Source organism: Triticum urartu, chromosome 2 (genome assembly GCF_003073215.2).
Source record: "Triticum urartu cultivar G1812 chromosome 2, Tu2.1, whole genome shotgun sequence".
Lineage (NCBI taxonomy): Eukaryota > Viridiplantae > Streptophyta > Magnoliopsida > Poales > Poaceae > Triticum > Triticum urartu.
Genome location: NC_053023.1, coordinates 562,777,524 through 562,793,994, shown reverse-complemented (window position 1 = coordinate 562,793,994; position 16,471 = coordinate 562,777,524). Strand labels below are relative to the sequence as shown.

General features: G+C 44.1%; 1 pseudogene; it reads left to right on the top strand.

Annotated features, from left to right (window-relative positions):
- Window positions 1-1,904: 1,904 nt before the first annotated feature.
- On the top strand, window positions 1,905-2,503 carry LOC125534178 (annotated as a pseudogene).
- Window positions 2,504-16,471: the final 13,968 nt, after the last annotated feature.

Sequence of the window (16,471 nt, the reverse complement as noted above, 5' to 3'; positions counted from 1 at the left end):
AAATCCTAAGATGAAAGAAGTGGTAAGAAAGGAAATATTAAAGCTCCTTGAAGCAGGTATAATTTATCCCGTTGCTGATAGTCAGTGGGTAAGCCCTATCCATTGTGTCCCTAAGAAGGGAGGTATTACTATCGTTCCTAATGATAAAGATGAATTGATTCCGCAAAGAATTATTACAGGTTATAGGATGGTGATTGATTTCCGCAAATTAAATAAAGCTACTAAAAAAGATCATTTCCCTTTGCCTTTCATTGATCAAATCCTAGAAAGATTATCCAAACATACACATTTTTTATTTCTAGATGGTTACTCTGGTTTCTCTCAAATACCTGTGTCAGCTGATGATCAAGAAAAGACTACTTTTACTTGCCCTTTTGGTACCTTTGCTTATAGATGTATGCCTTTTAGTTTATGTAATGCACCTACTACCTTTCAAAGATGCATGATGGCTATATTCTCTGAATTTTGTGAAAAGATCTGTGAAGTTTTCATGGATGATTTCTCTGTTTATGGATCCTCTTTTATGGTTAATGAAGGTATTGTCTTGGGGCATAAAAAATTTGAAAGAGGTATTGAAGTTGACAAAGCTAAAGTTAATGCTATTGAAAAGATGCCGTGTCCCAAGGACATCAAAGGTATAAGAAGTTTCCTTGGTCATGCCAGTTTTTATAGGAGGTTCATTAAGGACTTCTCAAAAATTTCCCGGCCTCTGACTAACCTATTACAAAAAGATATTCCTTTTGTCTTTGATGATGATTGTGTAGAAGCATTTGAAATACTTAAGAAAGCCTTGATTTCTGCACCTATTGTTCAGCCACCTGATTGGAATCTACCCTTTGAAATCATGTGTGATGCTAGTGACTATGATGTAGGTGCTGTTCTAGGACAAAGAGTTGATAAAAAAATTAAATGCTGTTCAATATGCTAGTAAAACTCTAGACAATGCCCAGAGAAATTATGCTACTACTGAAAAGGAATTCTTAGCAGTTGTATTTGCTTGTGATAAGTTCAGACCTTATATTGTTGATTCTAAAGTAACTATTCACATTGATCATGCTGCTATTAAATATCTTATGGAAAAGAAAGATGCTAAACCTAGACTTATTAGATGGGTTCTCCTGCTACAAGAATTTGATTTGCATATTATTGATAGAAAGGGAGCTGAGAATCCCGTTGCAGACAACTTGTCTAGGTTAGAGAATGTTCTTGATGACCCACTGCCTATTGATGATAGCTTTCCTGATGAACAATTAGCTGTCATAAATGCTTCTCGCACTGCTCCATGGTATGTTGATTATGCCAATTACATTGTTGCTAAAATTATACCACCTAGTTTCACATACCAGCAAAAGAAAAAGTTTTTCTATGATTTAAGACATTACTTCTGGGATGACCCACACCTTTATAAAGAAGGAGTAGATGGTGTTATTAGACATTGTATACCTGAGCATGAACTGGCATAGATCCTACGCAAGTGTCACTCTGAAGCTTATGGAGGACACCATGCTGGAGATAGAACTGCACATAAGGTATTGCAATCCGGTTTTTATTGGCCTACTCTCTTCAAGGATGTCCGTAAGTTTGTCTTATCTTGTGATGAATGTCAAAGAATTGGTAATATTAGTAGACGTCAAGAAATGCCTATGAATTATTCACTCGTTATTGAACCATTTGATGTTTGGGGCTTTGATTATATGGGACCTTTTCCTTCCTATAATGGGTATACACATATTTTAGTTGCTATTGATTACGTTACTAAGTGGGTCGAAGCTATTCCAACTAGTAGTGCTGATCATAACACCTCTATTAAGATGCTTAAATAAGTTATTTTTCCGAGGTTTGGAGTCCCTAGATACTTAATGACTGGTGGTGGTTCACATTTTATTCATGGAGCCTTTCGTAAAATGCTTGCTAAGTATGATGTTAATCATAGAATTGCATCTCCATATCATCCATAGTCTAGTGGTCAAGTAGAACTAAGTAATAGAGAGCTTAAATTAATTTTGCAAAAGACTGTTAATAGATCTAGAAAGAATTGGTCCAAGAAACTTGATGATGCATTATGGGCTTATAGAACTGCATATAAAAATCCTATGGGTATGTCTCCATATAAAATGGTTTATGGTAAAGCATGTCATTTACCACTTGAATTAGAACATAAGGCACATTGGGCCATTAAAGAGCTCAATTATGATTTCCAACTTACCGGGAGAAGAGGTTATTTGACATTATCTCACTTGATGAATGGAGAACCCAGGCCAACGAGAATGCCAAACTGTTTAAGGAAAAAGTTAAAAGATGGCATGACAAAAGGATACAAAATTGTGAGTTTAACTAGGTGATTATGTATTGCTATACAACTCTCGTTTGAGATTTTTTGCAGGCAACTCCTCTCTAAATGGGAAGGTCCTTACGTCATCGAGGAGGTCTATCATTCCGGTGCCATAAAAGCAACAACTTCGAAGGCACAAATCCAAAGGTGGTGAACGATCAAAGAATCAAACATTATATCTCAGGTAATCCTATAAATGCTGAAACTAATGTTATTGAAACCGTAACCCCGGAGGAGTACATAAGGGACACTTCCCGGAACATTTCAGACTCCGAAAAGGAATAGGTATGTGGTACAGTAAGTAAACCGACTCCAAAACTGTTCTAATGACAATTTTTCTCGTTTTGGAATATTTAAGAAAATAGGAAAATAAGAAGCAGACCGGAAAGGACACGAGGCTTCCACGAGGGTGGAGGGCGCACCCTACCCCCTTCTGCACGCCCCCCTGCCTCGTGGGCACCCTGTGTGCTCTCCGGACTCCGTCTTCTTGCACGATACTTCTTTTGGTCGGTAAAAAATCATTATATAATATCCTGAAGGTTTTGACCATCGTATCATGCAAAAATCTCATGTTCTTGTTTCGAGCTGTTTTCTGCCAGGGTTGTCAAGGCCAAGCATCATGTCGTCTCCCTCCTCCTCCAACAATGAAGGCAACGATGCTTGGCTAATGAAGATAGAGCTGAAGAGAGAAGAACCCGGAGAGATCATCAAGGAAGATGGGATCAAGAAGGCCATGGGGGATCAAGTTCCGGCAGTAGCAGAAGAAGACATCCTTCAACCTCACCACAATCTCTCTACCCCAACAGAGATTGAAGCTTTCAAGATGATTGAGTTAGCTTGCATTCAAAACAAGTATCTCACAAGTGAAAATATTTTGTTGAAGGAGCATATCATCGCACTCAAGGGCATTATCCGCAAATTGGAGGATCTCTTATGCTCGATGTGTGGCTACCCATCATCACCAACACCTTCTTCACCAACAAAGAAGAACCGAGCATCGGGTATGGGCACTCCCCTTGGAAACTGCCAAGCTTGGGGGAGTGCCCCGGTATCGTATCACCATCACTTTTATCTTTACCGTTTTTCTTAGTTCGGTCCTTTTCATAATATCTTGATCTAGTAGAATAAAGAGCACATTTATATTCACCCAGTTACTTGTGACGTTTGGTAGCACACAAAGTGTTCCTCCAGTATTTGGGAGTTGCATCACTACAAAAAAATACACTTCCGTGATGATACGTGTTTGTCACAGTAGGTCACGTTTTCTGTCATGCATGTACATCCATGACGATTTTATGACAGAATCAAGATAGTCATACCTGTGCTGTCGTAGAAGTGTTCCATGACATTACCAAAATTATCATCACGGAAGTGTCCACTTCCATGACGATAAATCCCGCGTCACAGAAGTGCTTTCGTCAAGGGTGACCGACATGTGGCATCCACCATAACAGAACGCCGTTAAGCTGTCGGGTCGGGTTTTGGATCCGATAACCCATTAACAGCCCCGACCAATGGGGATTTTCCACGTGTAAAATCATCATTGGCTGGAGGAAACACGTGCCGGCTCATCATTGGGACAGATGTCATCCACTCATTGGACAGAAGGCGCCTATGATACGTCGACACGTGGCACGGCCCAACAGAGGCCCATTCCTATGAAAAGGCCGGCCCGTTTGACTTGGTCAAAAGGTGGCGGGCCGGCCCATGTAAAGCATGTTAACGGCCTGTTTGCATATAGCCCATTTACAGCCCGCTAACCCAAGGCCCCTTACGCCCTATCCGAATTAGGCCCAGTAGCGTCATCTGGGCCACCCAATATGATTCCAGCCCATTTTCACTTCTGGCCCATGAAGTCTTTCGGCCCATATGAGGCCCTATGTAACTCTTGGCCTATTAACGGCCCGTGGTGAAACTGGCCCGTAATGAACAGTGTATCACTTTACACCCATTAACGGGCCGTGGTGAAACTGGCCCGTAATGAACAGTGTATCACTTTATACCCATTAACGGCCTGCTATTCCATTGGGCCGTTTCCAGCCCATGCTATCTTTTGGCCTTCTCAGAGCCCATTTATTCTTGGGCTCATTTCCAGCATTTGTTTACTTACGGCCCGTTACTGTCATTTTCTGCTTGTGGGCCAAATTCAGCTCGTGGTTACAGTCGGCCCGTTTGTGGTCCGTTAATATGTTGGGCCGTTTTCATAGCGTCATCAAATCATGCCTATTAACGATGGCCCGTTAAGGTCGGCCCATGAACAGAAGATTCCAACTCTAGCCCGTTTACGGCCATAATGCGGTCTGTTTGGCCCATGTTTGGCCAATCGATCATACGGACCGTATAAGGCCCATTGATGATACGGCCCGCAGAAGGCCCATTGTTTCTACGGCCCGTAGAAGGCCCATTGTTTCTACGGCCCGTAGAAGGCCCACTATTTCTATGGCCAGTAGGAGGCCCAGTGTCACTAAAGTAAATATTAGCCCATGGTTATTGTGCCCTAGTTTTAAAAAGTAGGTTATTGCAGCCACTAGCTAACCGCGGAAAAAGAACTGCAATGACTACAAGCAAACAAATAAACAAGACAACAAGGAAATAAATAAGCAAGCAACTAACACTAGGCTATCACGGCTATTACACTTATTACATCCACTGGGCATCAAAGTTCGCCACCAGTGCAAATATAGGGAACAAAGCAGCATATCATATACACTGGTTGTCAAAGTTGGCGACCAGCACAAATAAACGCCGTAGCAAAACAAATCCAAAACTGAAACCACTTCAGAAGATCTCAAGAAACAATATCCTGGGTACCCATAATGCTGGCAAGATACTTAGCAAGCTTATTAACTTTCTCTTGTTTGGCGCTTAAAACCTCCAGCGCTTGCTGTTGCACCAGAAAATATGCATCTGAATTCTGCAGGGACTTCCTCGGTCCTTCAGCTTCCCATCACAGCACATCTGATCGATGTCTTTCAACTTGAAGTTGAGACTCAAGAAGACGAACTGATTTAGGCAGCGAGTTCAAAGAGCTTGTGCCAGCAGTAGTGGCGAGTAACTCGAACACTACATCAAGACAGGACTTTTGGGTTCCCTCACTGTCGTCAAGATAGTTTTTATCAGCTTTCTTGGAGACCAACAGGGATGTCTCACTATCTTGAACCTTATCTGCATTACTTCCTTTACCATTGGATAACGCGGTACTATTCTCCAATATTTTGTCTGCATTCTAAAAGAGAAACAAGCAGACACATCACATGTTTACCATGTTGTATATGAAACTCATTTTGGTAAATGAGTTCAGTAGTAAAGTGGACAGGATAACAACATGAAACAAACATATATCTATGTACCATGGTCACTTTATGGTCTATATCATTCTAATTTTTTTGCCAAATCAAGATAGAGACACAATTCAAATAATATTTGTTCAAGACAAAGCAGAATAGATAGAATATAAGTGTGGGTAACTATAGAGCAATAACAACACTTGTAATGTGCATGACATGAGAACATAACTGTTTATTCAATTGAAACTGAAATCAACATAGAGCAGGTTACAACAGCAAACCAGTTAAAGAAACAGGTTTAAAACATACCTGTTGCGCCATTGGAGTTTCAATTCCATCCTTCAAATTTAAAAATAGTTGGTATGAGTAAATACAGTAATGCAAGAGCAAAGGAGTATGAACCATAGCTACAGAACCTGACCTGAGAACAAATCTTCTTCTCCTTTAAGCATTGAGTTGGGATTCGGAGTGGTGGTCCTCGTGCTTTGGGCACTGCAGTTCCCTTACTAACTGCTCGTGTTTGGGTGCTCTGTGGTGGAGACGGTGCTGTGTCAACTGGAACTGGGTTACTATCTGCCGGGGTTGGGGTTAGAAGCGGTGTAGCTGGTTCTCTGTCCAATTGGGTAGGGGTACAATCTGCGAGAGTCTGGGTTATGTGTGGTGGATCTGGTCCTTGGGCAAGTACAATCGTGGTTCTATCTGCATCAACTAGTAGCACTATCTTTTCTGAAGACCGTGTTGTTACTCCCTTAGATACTGCCATCACGCTCTCCAATTCAAATGGCTGATAAACAAGAAAAGTAATTGAAAGTATAAATATTGTATGATAGACATGTGCAATGGATAGTGGGGAATAAAAGAGGGCATGAAATAATTCATATTTATGTTGTCTAACCAAACATGATAGCATGACATAATTTCACATATATGATGGCTAACTAAACAGGATAGCATGACACAATTTCACATTATGATGGCTAACTAAAAAAGATGGAAAGACATAGTTCAAAATATGAGACTATGTAAACAGGATGACATGACATAACTACATAATGTGTTTATTAAATAGGTTGGCATGCCATAATTCACATACATTCATGGATAGAATGCCATAATTCAAAATATGATGACTGTAAACACTAAACAGGATGAGATGATATAACTATATGATGTCTTTATTAAATGGGCTGCCATGCCATAATTCAGATGGATGATGTGTATGTACTATGTAAACATGATGGCATGATATAATTCAAATATATGATTTATATAGTAAGTAAGTAAGCAGATGGAAATCCATATACGATGTAAAAACTAAGCAATGCAAGACAACATGCATGCCATGGGTAATATAACCCTGTCAAGTTTGAGCATAGACCTCAGGGGGGAAATAGGACTGGTCATCAGTCTCTGAATCCTCCTCTGAGGAGCTCTCTATAACCAGCAAGATGTCTGCTTCAGCAGGTAGCATTGTCTGCTCTGAATACCTTGTTTTCACTCCAGATACTTCCGTCACCGCTTCAAATGGCTCATGCACAGGAAGAGTAGTTGAATATACAAACGTTGTCGACAAATGGAACACGTAATACAAAAAAATGATAGCATGATATAATTCACATACATGATGATTGGCTAAACAGCATGGCATTGCATAATTCACATATATAATGCCTTTGCAACAAGATAGCATTGTATAATTCATATATATAATGTCTTGCAACAAGATGGCAATGCATAATTCACATATATGGTAATTAGACACTGAACAGGTGGCATTCACACAAAGCATGTCTAAACTAATCAAATGACATAGCAATGCAAGACACCATACGCACGATATGAGCAACATAACCCTGCCAAGTTAAAGTGTACACCTCGGGGGGGGGGATAGGACTGGTCATCTGTCTCTGAATCCTCCTCTAAGGAACTATCCGTAACCAGCGAGATATGCGCTTCGTCAGATAGCATAGTCTGCTCTGAAGACCTTGTTTTCACTCCAGAATTTGCCATCACCGTGTCAAATGGCTGATGCACACGAAGAGCAGTTGAATGTACTAACATTGTTGACAAATGTAATATGTAATGAAAAAAAGGATGGCCTGGTATAATTTACATATAAGATGACTGGCTAAGCAGGATGGCATTGCAAAATTCACATATATGATGCCTGGCTAAACAAGATGGTGTTGCATAATTCACATAAACGATGAATAAACTAAACAGATGGCATTCGCACAAAGGATGTCTAAACTAAGCAGATGACATATTTGATGTATAAAGCAAGCAATGCAAGACACCATATGCATGATATAACCAACATCAGCATGCCAAGTTAGAGCGAAGACCTGAGGGGGTAAATAGGAGTTGTCTTCTCCTTCTGAATCCCCCTTAGAACAGATATCTTCCTCTCGATTACAATCCGAAATGTGTGGAGGGGGGCTGCCTTTGCGCCTACCATGGAGCGACGTGTGCATGAAATTTTATTGCCACGCAAGGCTCATATCTTTTGCTCTACATGTTTAGTTCCATTGTTTACAATAACTGTCATGCATAGGAATAAAGCATAGTGAGATTATGTAAGGAGTGCATGCAGAAATCCAGAGTGATGATAGCAACCTGTGGATAGACCCAAAACCAATAATAGCAGGCAGATAATGGCTTCAGTTAAAAAATACGGATAATGGCTTCTTTACTGTTTGTTTCCCACCCAACATGAAACTCATAGTAGACACCGGAGATTAACCAGATAGTAGATAGATACTATTGATAGCGGCCCCGATATGTACCCCAGAACCATTTAAAAACTCAAGTTTGACCATTAGTTTGGAGCTGACTCAGAGTCTAAACGGTGAACAGGACGATAAAGTAGCATGTAATATTAAGCGATGCATAACATAACCAGACACAAAAGAGTGCGACCTCTCTTGCGGACGCATGTAGTCCTCGAGGTCATCTGCTCGGTTGATGATGGTAATGCAGTTTTCATGGCTGCCAGCGGCGGGGAAGAAGATCTGAGGTGGCGAAAGACAGTCTGGAGGCCGGATCCCTGCTATGCTGGACCCTTTTGTCGTTGGAGCAGCTGAGCTGGGGTGGACGACGGCGCAACAGGAGCGGGACAAACCACACAAGATTTTCTTTGACAACTATTTGTAAGAGAAGTAATTCTGTAAGGGGTCATTTGAATTGGAGGATTCCAACAATGCAAGGATAGGAAATAGACAGGAATAGGATAGGAATGCACATGCAAAATAGAGAATTTAAAAACACAGGATTTTTGCCAATCTGGGTGTTTGATTCACAACAATTGGAAGATAACAGGATGCAAAGAAGCATGGTGAGATTAAGTCAAACCACAAGAAAATGTACGGTTATAATGCTATTATGCTACTCTCTCTTAGTCTTGTGCTTCATGAATAGGAATTTGAAAAGGAGGACAAGTGAAAATTAAAATTCCTACGTTTTTTCTTTCAAGGAGACACTAAAGGAACAAATCCGTGCGCTCAGTGGACAATATATATATATATAATATGTAGAGCAAAAAAGAGATGCAACAAGTGTACAACCTCTTTGGCGAAGCCATGTTGATCTCAGCGTGATTGGGTTGGCCGGTGAGGATGCTCCAGCTGACTTTGTTGTCGGGGGAGGGGAAGAAGATCTTAGGCATCTGGAGATGGAGCCCGAGGTACTGCTCCGCTATGATGGAGGGTTTCGTCGTTGGAGCAGCTCCGGTGAGTTGTACGACGCTGAGGCTGAAGCAGGACAAGAGAGACAACGAACAACGTTAACCTGAGTGGAATTCTAATAGCATCTCCAATACATGACGTAAAATACATAACCACAAAGTGCTAGATGTAAAATACATCAGCCGCTCATCTCTGAACTTAACTGTCGAAACTGAACTTAATTGTCGAAACTGAACTTAACTGTCAAAACTGAACTTAACTGTCGAAACTGAATTTTGCTGTCGAAACTGAATTTTGTTGTCGAAACTGAACGCACTAGCAAGGTGAGGCTACACGTCGGTCGACTGACTTTTTCATCTCTGGTCATTCGATTTTGCAGCCTTTGGATACGAAATCAAGGGCCTGCGGTTCATGTTCAACCTCCACCCCCCTGAGCCGCCAGCCACCACCGGCCAAACAGCAGCCCCCCGCCGCCCGCGGCCGGCGGTGCGCCGCCCCGCCCGCCCCGAAAACACTCCCCATCGCCAGTCCGCCACCGCCCCGGCCATCCCTCTAGGCCCCCCCGTGCCGAGCTTTTTCTCTAGTGATCCCCACGCCACCGCCCCGCCAACGCCCCGCCACCGCCGGCGACCACCGCCCCCATCCTGAACCCTAAGATAGATAGTGGGGTACCTCTCCGGCGAGCCCCCCTCCCTGCTGCGGCTGGTTCTTCCTTCACCCCGGGGAGCCCCCCCCCCCCGAAAATCGACTGACCCAAAAGTCGATTCAGTCGACTGAAGTGTAGCTAAATCGAAGCAACATCGCAAGCAAGAGCAAGAGCGAGAGCAGCAGCGCGAGCAAGAGCAGACCAGGAAGGGGACCGAGAGCAAGAGCAGAGCAGAAGCACGAGCGAGAGCTAAAGCAGTAGCAGCTCCTACTGATGTGGACGTCGCCGCCGAGGGAGCGACGCCGTGGAGGAAGTGGCCGGCGATGCCACCATGGATGGAGCCGCGCCATGTCAGCTCGGGACCAAGCACCGGCAGCACCGTGAGATCGAATCAAGAAGAAAATGCGGCGATTAGTGTACAACCTCTTTGGTGGCGCCGATTACGCCACAGCTTCATCCAAGGAAACGGTGATGATGATGCTCTTCCGGTGGTGCAGGTGAAGACGGCGGTGTGGGAATGGAGGTGGCGCGAAAGACGAGGGGATTGTCGGGGCAGCTCCTTGGAGGTGGAGGACGGGGTGGCTGAACCGGCGGGATGATGAGATTGACGACGGATCCTCATCCGGTACGGTGGATGTGGGACGTGAGGTCTTGCTGTGGACGACATCGTCGGGGAAGAGGCTCCGGCTGGGTGGCAGAAGGAGCATGGTGTGGGGTTCCATCGCGGGTTTTCGTGGCCTCGGTGTACGAATGGGTGCGTGGATGGGATGGCAGTGGGGAACCATGGCTTAGAGACGTGCTTGTCCGAAATGTGGGGTAAGTTACAGAAGTACCCCCACCGATTTGAGGCGGCTCTTTCGGTTCAGGGGTACCACGGGCATTTCACGCATCGGGTTTTCACAGGAGGTGGGAGTTTTCGTGCGCGTTGTAATTTCGGAATAGCAAGGCACGGGTTGAGATGGAGGGAGTTGTCAGAGCACAACGAGACAAAGATATATCTTAAATATTTTGGGCTAACAAGGAGCGGGTTGAAATTTCCGGACAAGCCTAACGTGTACTGTACCAAATCAATGCGCACTACAAATCTCATTCAAAACTTTGAATTCATGTTATGTTCAATTAAAATATTTCGCTACGTGTATAATGCATGCAACCTACTACTGAAATGAACGTTTTAGTGCATTCCAAACGTATATACTACCGCTTCAATATGAACTAAATTTGAATTTGTTTCTCTATTTGAATAAGATCTACAGTAATGATTGTTGTGAAGACAAAGCATTTGAATTCGTTTCTCTGTTTTAATAAGATCTACAATCATCATTATCGTCAAGTTAAACCATCGTTTGTGTTTTATCTTCACAGCACACCACATGATTAGTCTCGAGTTACATATGAACTATGTGTACTATATGAACTCGAACTAGATTTTTTGAATCCACTTTATTTTGATTTCAAATCACATTACATTTCTAGCTCTAGCTATATCTTCATAATCTAGACCATGTCTCATATGTATAATGTGTTTATCACATTATGTATGGTGCCCCGCCCCCTACGCCTACAAGTATTTAGATGTGAGTTGCAAACACCACACATTACCACAAATTCAAATAAAATGTGAGAATGTTCGATATATAGTATTGTTTAGATTGTTCGATATTTAGTTGTAAGCTGCAAACGCCACACATTATCACTTCAAATAAAATGTGAGATTGTTTGATGTATAGTATGGTTTAGATTGTTCGGCATTTAGCTGTGAGTTGCAAACGCCATGCATTATCACATTATGGTATAACATGTGCACAGCACGTGTATCACCGCTATATTCTTGCATGCAATGTTTAAAACACTATGATCTCCTATTCAAATATATGAATCCGCTTTCATATCAAATTATGAGCTTTGTTAGTCTCTTACACCCGCACAATCCTCTAACCTTTGTAGCTACCACTAACTTTATCTCGTGCATGCACATGCCCTCCTCGCCCTCCCCCTCCCTCGGCATTCTATACACCGGGCCCGTTTATTTTTTACTTTAGGTCGTTCTCCCAGAGTCTGCACAACTCCTTTCCGACACACACCGATCGATAAACCTCTCCAGCGATGCCTGCCTACAACATACACAAACACCTTCAATCTCCTCCTTTATGTGTCCTTGCCTTGTGTCTCTCATACGGTCAGACACACGTGTAAACTCTCGCCCCTCTTTTCATCGATCTCACAACCGCACACTCCTGCCCCTATCTAGCTAGTAGTTGGGCCTCTCGCACCACCTCCTAGCTCCATTCTCTCTGTCTATCCGTCTCGCTGGGCCTTATTTGCCTCTAACAAATGGACGTACACCGACCGATCTCTCGCTATACATATAGCTAGCTAGGTCCTTATAACTCGTTTTTACCCACACGTCAATCGATCTACCTCATTAGTTTTGTCTCTCCCTTCCTCCGACAAACAACAATTGATCTACCGATCTAGTTAGGTTTGCTTACCAAACACATGGTTCCCCTTCATCATCCATGGATGCGTCCCGACAGATCTATCACGCACAGGCACACACAGAAACACATCCCCACTCTTATTGATAACATTGCAGTTCCACCCTCGGTTTGTCTAGTAGGCCTCTCCCACCATCTTCGAGAAGCAACTCCATCACCCATCCAGCACTCTACCCCTCTCCCTCCCTCTCCCTCCCTATCTCTCTCTCCTCTCTCTCTCTCTCTCTCTCTGTCCCATCATATTTCCCATCCTTCAGTTATGTATGGATGTTGACCGATCTCCCTCAAGACATAGCTGGGTCTCTCCTTCTCAACACATATACGAGTCGTTCTACCTCTATAGTCAGGCCTCTGCCAACCCCTCCCCCCCCCCCCCCCCCACACACACCGATACATCGAGCGCTCTAGTCATGTCTCCCTGCCACACACAAACTTGACATGTGCCCTCTAACGTTCCGGTAGGCCAGTCGCCCTATATCTTTGACTTGCACACACACACAATTTCGATGGCTCTCTTCATCAATCTCGCACACACCCACTTGATCCTCTCTTCGACTCTATTGATAGCTATGACCACTCCCTCTCTTCTCGTGGATTGCCCGACCCTCTATGTATGATATGGATAGGCCTCCATTTCACACACATTGCATGCAAAAATTTGTTTGAGATGTCATCGACACATATTCCCACAAATAATTCATGAAATCAACCCCCCACCCCACCCCCACCCCAAAACAAAAAACACTCACGAACGCGGTTTGTATCTCTCACACACACCCACGTAGGTGGGGGACATGCACGAAGAGAAGAGGTGCATGTACGGCGCACGTACTCCCGTCTCTTTCCCAACCACACCCGTGCGGGTACACGGTGGAGCTCGTTTTTGTATGAAAAAGGCAGCCCACGTGGTAATTTGGCACGTGTACTGGTTGTCCACTTGGTGGAGGGAGGATCGTCTACCACGGGTGAACAAACAAATTGCGACTTGATGTGTTATGTTAAAAAAGAGGCAAACCATGTGGGGCCTACCTTAGAGGCAAGGATCTATACACTGGAGTACTTTTGATGTGTCCCGTCAACTCGCAGAACGAGGAGAAGCTTGCTTAGTACTCCGTCTCCCCCGTTCCTAAATATAAGTCTTTGTAGAGATTTCACCATGAACCACATGCGGATGTATATAGATGCATTTTAAGTGTAGATTCATTCATTTTGTTCCGTATGTAGTGGAATCTCTACAAAGACTTATCTACTAGTAATAGCTAGCCCCCAGTACTAGGAATTCTCTATCCTCTCCTTGAGCCACATCATCAAAATTGATGTAGCCGTTAGATGAAGTAAATCAGTCCATAATAGCCGTCTGATCTAGACGTTGAGAGCTCTGCACTAAGCCACATGCAAGCATGCAGAAATACCACGGCACATGCATGTGAGTGGGTTTTAAATCACATCAACATGTCTGCATGCAAGCATGCACCGGTAGCATGCATGTAAGTGAGCTTTTAAGTCCCATTAACATGTCAAAAGGAAAAATATAATCCCATTATGCAGTAGGAGTTGGCTGATCTTTTTTCCTTACGTGGGATGATCTAAATGACGATGGGAGTTTATTTAGTTTGGCTACCACATTTGTCATGCAGTTAGGTGTCGCACAGTGATAGTGTGAGGTGGGCCATGTAATCACTGAGCGTGCGTGTTTTCACTGCTCTTGCATGCCTCCGCTGTAAGAATGGAGAAAATTGTAATCTAGTAGTAGTACCTCCTTTCGCCGAAAGTGTGGGACATCCAGCAGTCCTACCACCTTAGTAATAAAGACCAATGAGCCGTCAAATCACATAGACCCAGCAGTAAGTTTGATGGACGAAGCAACCATCACTCTTGCGCCAGTGAGAGGTCGCGTCTGCTCTGCCCAGGCATGAATGCGGCACCGATTCTTTGGAGCGGCGCTGACCGTTTCGGGCGGGAAGCGCGCGCGGGCGATGGAGGGGCTTTGGGTGGGCCAGGCTGGTCAGGAGCGGGCGTGGCAGTTGTCCGCATGTCCCTACCGGACATGCCCGGAAACGAGAGGATGCACCGACTCTCGCGGCTAAAATCATACACTACACAACATCTCTCTGTAGGAGTAGGTCGATCTGTAGCTCTCTCTAACACATTCATGCTGTTAAACACACACACACACACACGCACATGCACGCACCTTGGTCCCGTTGCACCTTCTAACATGACTTATTACACCTAGACGGAGGGAGTAGTAAGTATACGAGATATGGTGGCACACTGACTTAAGTCGAATGTAAGTGCCCAAAATTTGTGTGCATGTTATAATAAGGATTCACTTAAAATAGTATGTGAGTGAATAGCAGGATCAATTGGACAGTGTTCTCGAGCAGTAGGGAGATGTGTGAGGTAAGAAACACCGCTGGCGCTTTTAATTTTTCTTATTAATTTGTTTGTTTCACTCTCTGACTGGTGGGACCCAACGTACTACGTGGAGAGAGGTAAGGTGACTAAGGCTGCATTATTTCTACACCACTGTGGATAGTCTTACCACCAAAGCCACATGACACGATTATGATTGAAATCCCAATGACTCCCACACACACACAAAAACACGGCATGCTTGTCACACGAATGTAGGAATGTATGAAAGGTTATTTCCCTCTCGTTGAACATAACAGGAGGGTTGTGTAGCTGGTTAGCCTGTTCGGTCATCAAACTTGAGGTCTCGGGTTCGATAACTACACTTGAGCATAATTTGTGCCAGGAGGATTCTTTGACTGGTCAAAATGTTTTCTAGGGTTTGCACGCTTCACACTCTCTCTCCAGTATATATATACACACTGGAGCCTCAGCGCTTGTAGTTGCTCTCTTCACACTCTCTCGCCCTCTCCCGCTGGAGCCTCAACGCTTGTAGTTGCTCTCTTCACACTCTCTCGCCCTCTCCAGATCTAAACGATACTTCTTTGGCGCCTCTCTCCCCTCACTGCTGCTCAAAGAGCCGGCAGGATCCGTCCACCGGGAAGGGAAGGAGGCTTAACGCTGTCGCCGTCAGTGAGGGACTACCGGCGCAGCTGTTCACTTTCCACCCAGCGGAGGCGCGGGAGGGCCTCCGACCCCTTCTTCTTCGCCGCCGTCCCGTCGCCCACCGAACCACGCCCCAAGAACCTTAAGGTATAATTTACTTACTCCACATGCATTGCTCTAGCTGCATGTATACCATGAATCTAGGATGTGGTTCAAAGAGGAAAGGAGTGGGGGAAAGTAGTGGGAAAAGTTGTATATAGCATGAATCTAGGACGTGGTTCAAAGAGGAAATGAAGGGGGAAAGTTGTATAGCATGAATCTAGGACGTGGTTCAAAGAGGAAAGGAATGGGGCAAAGTAGTGGGGAATGTTGTATCGCATAAATCTAGGACGTGGTTCAAAGATGAAAGGAAGGGGCGAAAGTACTAGTTCAAAAAGGAAAGGAAGGGACAAGGCTGTAGAGTTTGAGCAGGACTAGATTTGCTGCGCTCACATGGGGAAAGGTGTCTAAAGATAACAACACTGGGACCAACACAAATATGCTCCTTGGTTGTTTGTTCTTTGTTGCAGCAGACTGCGCATGACCACAGTACATCGGTAGATGCACATGGTGCTAGTGCGTCCACTGTCCCGTGCAACTCATTAGCTGTTGTTAATCTAAGGCCCGGTTTGGTTAAAAACTCCCTAGCCCCTACCTGCTTGGTTCCATGGACTAAACATGGACTAGAGGTTATTAAATGACATGCTAAAAGACCATGTTACCCCTAGTAATGAACTAATAGAGACAAGGTGCGATGTGTGGCAGGGGCAACTGTTGGAAAAAGTCCCAAAAAGACTCCCTCGGGGTCTTCTTTCTTTAGTCCCAAATGCCCACTTTTAGTACCTAAAACTCCCACCTGTTTGGTTTAGATGGGACTGACACGGAGTTTTTTTAGTCCCTACACCAAGATGTCCCTGTAAACAAACATCCTCTAATAATGCCACTAGAAAATTGATGCAATGCCA